The following is an 8,369-nucleotide window of genomic DNA, read 5'->3' as shown; positions in this document are numbered from 1 at the left end:
AAAAAAAAAAAAGGGAGAAACAAAACAATGTCTCTGAGGCTTCTGCAGTGCTTAGGAGCACACTCAGGTTTTGCATGCAGAGTCCTATCACCAGGGAGAGCTTTCTATGTGTTTGGCACCAGTTAGAACAGGTGGAAAAAATGCCACTTAATTTTAGAATACATTTTAGTAGCTTAATAAGTCCTTAGGAAGATAAATGACACTGCTAATGCAGTTACATCTACAGTAGCAGAGCTATCTGGTGCCTGTTTCCGACTCCTTATGGAGTCTTGGCAGCTGACGGCTTTGGCTTTATCAAAGTGCTCTGCTGCAAAGAGCACTCCCAGGAACGATATGAGCTGTTTACAAGAGCAGAATACGGTCCAGAAAATGAGTGGCCAATCCAGGAATGCAAAGACATGCGCTTTAAGTGGTACAGAAAAGATGTTTGGCCCGTGTCGTTGCTCTCATCCAAACAACAATATGGGCCTCTGCAGAATATTTAGGCTTCTCTCGTTTAGCTAGCACTTCTGCAGAAAAATGAGAGAGTATTTACTGTGGCAGAAAGACAGAAATTCGCACAGGGATGTGCTAGGAATAGGAATAATTAGCAAACCGCCACAAGGATAAATACCGAGATGATGCTATGGCATGCCAGCCCCGAGTGCTTTTCTCCAGAGAAGATGAGGAGAGCTTGACAGCAGCACATGCTCAAGGACCAGTCAGTGCCACAGAAATCACAAACTTCTAAGACAGTGCATAACAATAAGCTTCAAAAAGAGCATTTGTATGTATGAGTATCTCGTTACCTGGCACAGGAGGGTACTGGGGGGAAGAGAGAGAGAAAATCCTCGGGGAAATGGTATGTTGAAGAGGTTTTTTTCCATTTCCAATTGCGGAGTCAAAGGAAAAAGGCTCAGGAGGTCACCTACCCCAGCCCCTGGCCCCAAGGAGAGATCAGCCTGACCCAAACCATTCTTGACAGACGTCGCTGTAACGCAGTCTTCAAAACATCCTTTCCCTGTCCCGTGCCTACAGCCCTCGCCTCCTTGTCCCCAGATGCTGGCCTCACTTCTGCACATTTCCCCACTGTCTTCTCCCTTCTCCTCCTCACCCCATGACCGAGGCAAAGCCACCACGTCAGACCTGCTGCAGCATACCTGAGTGTCGTCCTGAGGAACGAATACATGCGAGAGATTTGCCACAGCGATTGGCTCCCATTCCTGAAAAGCACATCCCAAAGCTGAGACCCAGGAACTACACCTTAATGCCATTTATATCTCTGCTCAGAGACCCCTTCTTTAGGGAATGACGAAGCATTCATCTATTTTTAATTCATTACAATTCTCTCCAACCCAACGCCTTGAAATATTGACTTTTGCCTTTCCTCTCAAAACCAGTGCTGTTTCTAGAAGACAAAGAAGCAACCTCTGACTCCTTGACACAGATCAGGGAATTTGGGAAAAGGGTTTGCAAAACTGCACCCTGGCTCAAAGCATCGTCAGTGAAAGGCTCCTGCCAGTCTGTATGTGACAATATATCACTCATGAGATACATGGAGAAAAACAGATTTCCACCTGAGCGAAGCACAAGCTGCCCCTCCTGACTACACAGGCAGATAGGATACGAAGGAATGAATAACTAGAAGGATCTGAAAATATGAAAGATTTGTTTTATTCTCCAATAAATATAAAAAATAATAATAAAACCAGACATTTTCCTCCACCTTGGGGCTTTTCTGTTCCTTCTAGAGATCTGGATTTGATACTAATGTCTCAAAAGACACCCTCTCTACACCATTGCCTTTACTGACAAGGCATACAATCATCATTTCATTGTCTACCAGCTCAGAGAAATAACTATCTTTTTTCATTCATTCTTTTGTGCTTTAGGATACGTTCAACATGCAGAGAATCTTTGATCAGTATAAAAAACACACAGAGTTTGATCAACCAGGAGAACTTCTTTCAGCAATTCAAAATATTACTTCCAGTGCTGCCTAGTAAGTAGCTGCCTGTCGTGGGAGAAGCAAATGGAAAAATATCACTGGTGAAAGCCATTTGTCAGGATGCCATCCCCACCTGCACTGTTTGGTGCAGCAGGCAGCAGCCCCTTTCCCCTTCCTCAGCTAAAGAGAGAGGATGTGGGCTAGATATCTGATTCACAGCTCTTTATTATTATTATTATTATTAATAATTGTGTAATTAGAAGATGTCTGGAAAGAAAGCCAAACAAAATGCTGTTACAAAGCAGGTAACATGAGAGCAAAACTCCAGCACTACCAAACTCCAAGTAAATGCACATAAGTGTATGCACACAGGTGCACTTTATGTATAACCCAACACTTTCACCAGTGTCTTCTGCCTCCGCTGGGATACAGGAAGCACTGTGATCAGACAGGTAGGATCCTTCATTGTAACACTTGCTTATATTTCCCCCTTATCCCCCAGATACCTCAAAAGCCAGGCATAGTGCAAGCACGCAAGTTTAAAAGACTTAAATTGAGATGAGTTTTCTTGGGGATAGTGTGTGGTCTCAGTTATTACCGAAATGAAGCACCACCGAACACCAGGGTAAATGCAGATCTACCCCATGCTTTTCATGACTGCTTCTGGAAGCTGTGTGCAAAGCTGCTTCTGCTGTACATATCAATATGCATGGCTGCTTTGGGGACTGAAATGTCTGCTTTCAAAATCAGAAGCTCATGTCTCCACACACCTTAATTTAAAGAAGCCTGCTGTCCGTGCAGGTATAGAATCCATTCCGCTCCACTGATTGTGCAGGAGCTGACACAGAAGTAGAAAGTGCAGGTGTGCAAATGTGTGGGACTGACTGCAATTCACCTTCCTCTCCTTTCTTTTGAGATACTGATGGGGAGAGTGGACATGGGATGGGGAATGAACAGATGTCACTGTCCCAGTGCTAAGTGGTGTGGCACGATGCTTAGGACGTTTTTGTTCCCATCCAGAAAATGCAAGGCTTGTACAGAAAAACAAATGAGTCACAGTATGTGGAGAACAAAAAGTTCTGGGAAGCTCCTGTCACTAATTCACTTTGCAGATAAAAAAATAAAATACTTAATGCAGAAATAAGGTTTGATTCATCCCTGAGATAGAAACTTGCCTTGATGTACGGGAGCTGAAAGATGAAGAGGTACTTAACAGCACTACAGAGCAGCTCCCAGCACCAACATTAACATGGTCAATGCTGTTGCCACAGCAGGGAGAAAAAGACTCACAACGATTAAATAAGGAGGAGAGATAATTAATGAAGTGCTGCAGTGATGGTTTGTGCTGTTCTTTAAGGTTTCTTCATTAAGGAGCTGTACCGCTGTACTGCTGTGGCTGTTTTCTGCCCAGCCTTTCCGTCCTGGATTCGCCTGTGCTCCTGGATGAGCAGTGTGAGCATTTTTGCCATGCCAGGCCCATGAAATCTGTCATCTTTCCCCTTGATGTATCCCTCGGAGGCTCAGCCTTACACTGCCTGCTGGTCATAAATTGCAGACGTGAAAAATGATCCAGCTGCAGAAACTATTTTTGAAAAAGCAGTCAGAGCAAGCAGAGCTCAGTGTGAGCCCAGGTACTGTCAGCCTCTCCTCGGGAGAAAGGCTACAGAATGTTTTCTGCAGAGAAGGTTTTTCAATACCTAACATTTTTTGAGCGCAGGAGGAAAAACGGGTGTGAAATTAGAAGTCTGAAGCATTTATTCTGCCCTGAGAATGATTTTAAATATGTCTGCGGTCATTAAAGGCAGGGATTTAAAGGAACAATAACATTAAGCGTATCAGAAGCATCACAGAGCTCAAATTTTTTGCATTTTTTTCTCCTTTTTTTTTTTCTGCACATGATGTAAATGCCACTGGAACCCCAGGTTCACAGTAAGTTGGAAAATTAATTACTCTGAACCTGATTCGCTGATATGTAACATTTTCTTTTTGCTCATTACTTTTACTCACTTCTAGTGAGCTTGTCTTCAAAATATCTCAGGAAGCAAGAAAACAGCAGCCCCATTTTTCAGCAAAAAGCTGCAAAACACGGAGCTATTAAGGATTCAGCTCTGCCCTAAGCAAAGCACTCTAGCCTCATTAAGCACATGCTTAACTTTGGGCACGCATATAGTCAGTGAACTATGCTGTCCTTGACAGTCAAGCGCAGACTTAATACTTCCTTGGAGCTCTTTTGTGCTCAGCACTTTGCAAGAACAAGGCAGTGATGAGCGAGATCCCAGGAGCAGCTCTCCCCCTTTGCTTCCAGATTCAGTGCTGTTTTCTCTTTTTTCTTCACCCGTGACAATAAGTACTTTGGGAAAAGCTCCTAATTGCACCAAAAGTACAAATCAGCTTTGGCCATGGGCTTCAGTGGCACCCAGAAGTCACCTCTCAGGCTGATATCTGGCTGACTTCCAGCGCCCAGATAACAGCAGCATACAAAGCACTGCAAGACTGACCCAGTAATTTCCTTTCAGTCCAAGGAGAAGTTGGGTGAACCAAATACTGGTGGCATGGGACGCCATGGAAAGACCGTAATTCAGCTGGAATCTCTTTTCTCTCTCTCAAATGAAATGTTTGCAGCTCTTGAGGTGGTGTAATGGGATAAAATCTAATGTGACAACACCTCTCTATTAGCCGTACAATGAGGCCATCATTTTATAGTGGCTTGTAGGAATAAATAAAAGGACACTCAGGGCTGCAGCCATGAAGTTTCAGTTCGATGTCACGGGTGACCTGTACATCTGCATTTCTACAGAGGAGTTCCATTTCCTCATGGACCCCAAAGAACTATAACTTACATCACTCTGTCCTCGCTCCCCCTCCCCATGCAGACACCACGTACTTCTGGCTTGTATTCACCATTTATCAGTTGAGAACTATGGGATATTCCTTTACACTGAATCAGGCTCCTGATTCAGATTTTGCAGATAAATCGATATTGTCAAAAATCATTAGGAGGACAGATCTACAAGTGTGAACTGAAAGATTAAAAAAAAAAAAAAGACATAAAATTCCCATTTGTGGAGCAAGCAGTGCACTGCCCAGCTGCTGCCAGCTGCGGCTCTCCAGGTCTGGATGCTGCTCTCCTCCCTGAGGCAAACAGAGCAGCACAGAGCACCTGAGGACGCTGTGCCACATCCTGGTGCTGGGTTATTCCGTCAGAGAACTGCAAGTTTTGCTTTTCCATCGTGTTTCAACCCCAGATTCCAAGAATAATTGTGCCACGGAGGATAGCAGGCATGCGGTTACTGTGAGCTAATCGCTCCCCAGGGCTGAGTGTTTCTAATTCCTCGGAGGTGTGATTTCCCAATAAAGCACACGCACCCCTGAACTCGTTACTGCTGCTATTAACATTCCTTAATGTGTGGCAAAGGGTGATGTGCCTCTCTGAGCTGGAAAGAAGATGTAATTGACTGTTTCAGACTATTTGTGGTTACAAAAGAAAAGGGAATTGCTTTGATACGGTGAGGTATTTCATTGCCCCAGTAAAGGAAACTATTCCACCTCCCTCTTCTTTCTTTTCTCCCAATTTTTACTCCTTTCTCATTACAACTCCTCCCATCAGCAACCACCATCTCTGTGAGGACCACTGAACTTACTCTTTTCCCTAAGCTGGCTCTGTGGTCCATAAGTAACCTTTTTTTTAAATACTCTTTCTTCATTTTTTTTAAATGTATTCTCTTCCCCAAAATAATTTTGCCTAAACAAGGAATACAGAAGAGCACTTTTCTGCTCACTGTTTCGCTGGGTAGGATGGGCCCAGCCTCACGTTGCTCCTGGCACCAGCCCCATCCCACTGCCAAGTCAAGGAACTGGGCAGCACGTTTCTGTGTCATGAACACGTTGCTCTCTGCCTTGGTTGATTATATATTGCATAAATCATAGGATTCCATAGCTGGAAAAGACCACTAGGTTGTCTACTTGTCAAGCCATCCTCACCATGCCCACTAAACCATGACCCTAATGATATATGATGTATGGAAGACCTTTCTTTTTTTGGCTATTTCACAGATCAGTTGTTTTGCCTTACAAAACTATGAAAAGATCTCACTTTCCTCTTCGAGGCTGGAAACTCTCAGTGCTAATCCATGTTTTATATTAAGGGCACTGCATGACTCACAGATTAGATTGGAAATTACACATCAGGGTCCTTCTAGCTTGTAAATGTCTGGATAAGGAATGGGTTAATGCTCTGCAGCCCCCAGGGAGTCTCTGTGCTTCTCCTGGGGGAAAATCAAGCTGTATTAGCATCTCTTCCCTCTCATGCCTTTGCACAGGGAAGGAGCATCTTAATCTCCTGGCCTCTGCATGGGCCCAGTGCTGGAGGCTGCAGTGGAGTGAGAGAAGCAGAGCAGCACTGCTGCCCATGCAGCTACAGCCCCTGATTTCATCCTGGCTAAAAAGAGAGTGTTAGGGAAAACCCGAAGCTGAAGGTTTTGCATTCATTGCAAGGGCAGTAGAAGCAGGATCTAAAAACGGGTCGGTATTGTGGTTGTGGATTCCCTGTCCCTGGAGGGGAAATTAGTTTAGCCTAATTTAAACCTGTGAGCTTACCCACATTTGGGTTGTTCAATAAAATAAGGAGAGGTTGTGATAGAACATGCAAGGGTTAGTAATGAAAGCAGAGCCCAGGAAAACAGTGTGGGAAAGGGAAGAAGAGCAGAGGAAGAGAGGGGAGGAAAGTTGTGCAAAAGATGTGCAGTAAAACACTGTGTGAGACGTCACCACTGCCAACTTTTTTATGGACCTAATTTACTACATGCAGCTGCTTTTCTCCAACTGTGCACGTCTGGCTGCTTCTCCTTGAATTTTTAACTGTGTTTAAATGTCAACAAAATATGAAGCTTATCTCCTGTACAGTCTGATAGATATATGCGCTCAACTCACATGTGTTTTGTGGGAGCCTGATTTCAAAGACAGGACAATGTTTTTCCAAAAGCAAGGGACCTTATATTTCACTGTTTTCCTACCTTTTAATGTGAACTGTGAGGACAGGTATATGGCGTAGCAAAGTGATCCCAAGACTTAATCACTGAACCTCGCTGTTTCTTTCCTTTAGTACTTAAGTACCCTGGGTCTGATCCAGCTTTCCTTCTGCTTAGTGAAAGGTCTCAAACTGAGGTTATGGTGACCTGGATCAGGAAACGCAGAGCCATAGGAGCCAGCCTGCCCATGCTGAAATTCAAAGGCCAGCAAAGCCATGGGAAAAGCCCTCACTGACTTCAGAGGAGCGTGGGTCAAACGCAGACTGAAGGGAACGACACAAGCAAGCCAGCTATGATAGCAAACTCCCCATTCTTGCCTGTGTCTGAATGTGGGGGAAAGAAGACATAACACGTGCTGTTAGTGTTTAGTGTAAATATGTCCTTGGCATCTTCCGTAGCTCTTACTAATATGAAGGCAGATGTTGTCAGATTAAGCAAGAGTAGGGCATAGCATCTTAAATTAATCTTGGAGTCTTGACTCTGTACAAAACACACTGCGTGTTTGACACTTTCAGGACTCAGATCATAGATAAAAAGGATGTGCAGGCCTTCTTGTACTTCATTATAGATCCCTGAAATTCCCTTGCCAGCTGTGGCCAGTAGGCTGCTATTACCAAATGTCTGAGTAAATTCCAGTAAAGTTGAGTGAAGATCTTCGTTTTATCAAAATATTGATAAGAATGAAACCTGCATTTTTTGCCTGGGCACACTCTAATTTCCATGCAGCTCATAGGCAAAGACTTCATCGGCAGAAATGCTCAACAGCAATATGAACGTCAGGAAAGTGTTACGGGATTAGTTACAGACAGTCAGACTACTTTTGGAATGAATCAGCTTCTTGGTTGAAACAAGCAGAAGAGGTAAACAGAGGAAACAATAAAGTGGGTTTGCTCACCTACCAGCAAAAATAACCAAAGGATGGAATGCAGGATCAAATTTGCCATTCTCTATTCTATGCATAGGACAGAGTTATTTAGTTGTGCTTACAAATATTAGCTTCACCCCTTGATTTCCAGCACTGCACACACTGGAGCCTTTACATTGGAGATTTCACCTCCATAACTGCTGTGTGGTCCAAGAGGATGAGATGAAGTTCCCGCAGATCTTGGGGCATCACCAGCTCCTGTCTCACCACCCATCCCTCCTCTAACAAGGAACAGAATATGGAACATTGTGAGCACTGAAAATGAAATAAGACACTTTGGGAAAGGCCTATAAAAAATAAGAACTCAATTGTTCTTAATCTTTTACACACCAAGGAGGGCAAGAGGAAAGGAGAACAAACCACACCTGACATATTAACCTTCTGGCTCTGTGCTATTGGAAGGCACTGGAGAAACCTGTACAGACCAGATTAGACTTAAGCAGTCTCAGACGGAGCTGGAAAACATGCTTTCCAAAAGCTCTGCACTAGT

Source organism: Meleagris gallopavo, chromosome 16 (genome assembly GCF_000146605.3).
Source record: "Meleagris gallopavo isolate NT-WF06-2002-E0010 breed Aviagen turkey brand Nicholas breeding stock chromosome 16, Turkey_5.1, whole genome shotgun sequence".
Lineage (NCBI taxonomy): Eukaryota > Metazoa > Chordata > Aves > Galliformes > Phasianidae > Meleagris > Meleagris gallopavo.
This window is presented reverse-complemented; position numbering follows the sequence as displayed.